Source organism: Sarcophilus harrisii, chromosome 2 (assembly GCF_902635505.1).
Source record: "Sarcophilus harrisii chromosome 2, mSarHar1.11, whole genome shotgun sequence".
NCBI lineage: Eukaryota > Metazoa > Chordata > Mammalia > Dasyuromorphia > Dasyuridae > Sarcophilus > Sarcophilus harrisii.
In genome coordinates this window covers 104,130,773-104,132,170 of record NC_045427.1, presented here as the reverse complement: position 1 = coordinate 104,132,170, position 1,398 = coordinate 104,130,773, and the positions used below count along the sequence as shown (strand labels likewise).

General features: G+C 31.3%; 1 non-coding gene across 1 annotated transcript; it reads left to right on the top strand.

Moving 5' to 3' along the window:
• Window positions 1–912: 912 nt before the first annotated feature.
• Window positions 913–1,015, top strand: LOC111718662. Its single transcript, XR_002769186.1, has one exon. It is a non-coding gene; the product is annotated as a U6 spliceosomal RNA (small nuclear RNA).
• Window positions 1,016–1,398: the final 383 nt, after the last annotated feature.

The following is a 1,398-nucleotide window of genomic DNA, read 5'->3' as shown; positions in this document are numbered from 1 at the left end:
TTTTTATGCCTCATCCCTATAACTAAAAAACCCAATGTTTTGTTCACAGAAGATTAAAAAAAACTTTTTTTTTATATCAAGGAAAGAGGAGGATCAAATAAAGGGCTGGTCTGCTGCTCAAGATAGATGGAATAATGATAATAGATTAGGCAAAGAAAGATGGGGCCACCACTCTTACTTTGCTTTGTTTTCTTTGCCAGGGAGAGTAATTTCTGAGAGTAAAAAAAGAATGAATAAAAATCATTAATAAAGACTTGATTCCCAAGATAAATAGGGACATAATAAGAAAATATCTGGCTGCTCTTGGTGAGCTCAAGTCAATAGGTTCAGATATTCTGCTTCTCAGTTTGTTGAAAGAAAAGATAGATATGATTTCTGAGCCATCTTTAGTCATCTTTGAAAAATCATTGAGAACAAGAGATATCATAGGGCTGAAAGAGCTCAAATGATTTTGATTTTTTAAAATGAGAAGAGAATGAAGTCTTCAAACTATCTTAAATCCAATCAGCTTGTTTTCTGTTCTGGTAAACATCTATAATATTTTATTAAATGGCTAAATAGTGAACATATAGAAAAGGAAGCAGTGGTCACAAAAAGCTAGCACAACTTCATCAAAAACAAGTTATTTGAGACAAACTTTGTTTCTTTTTTGACAGGATTATAAGGTTATTGGACTAGTAAAGAAGAGAAATCATTTATATATAGTTTACCAGAATTTTAGGAAAGCATTTGATGTGTCTCATGCTATTCTTGAAAAGGTATACAAAGATGTGAGCTACACAATAATGTACTTAGGTAGGTATATTTTGAATTGGCTAAATGGCCAGATCCAAAAATTAGTCATTACTGTTTTGATGTCAATATGGGAAAAGATATCTAATGGAATTCCTTAGGAATATGTTCTGTTTGTTCTTGCTTCAGCAGCATATATACTAAAGTTGGAATGATACAGAGAAGATTAGCATGGCCCCTGCTCAGAGATGACATGCAAATTTGTGAAGGAATATTTGCTATCTAATATTTTTTCCAAGTGACTTGGACAAAGGCATAGACATCACATTTATCAAATTTATAAATGACATTAACTTACCAAATTTTCAGATGACATTTAGTTAGGATACAGAACATTTTAATAGGCTGAAATGTTTGATGATAATAAGATAAAATTTAACAGGGGGAAATAAGGGTAAGTATACACTGTGTATATTTGTGGGAGATTGTGCCTCAAGCTTATAATAATAATAATAATAGCTGACATTTGTATAGGGTTTACTATGTGCCAGTCTTTGTAATAAGCATTTTACAATCTTTATCTCATTTGATTCTCACAATAATCCTTGGAAATGGATGCTATTATTATTTCCATTTTTACAGATAAGGAAACAGGCAAATAAAGGT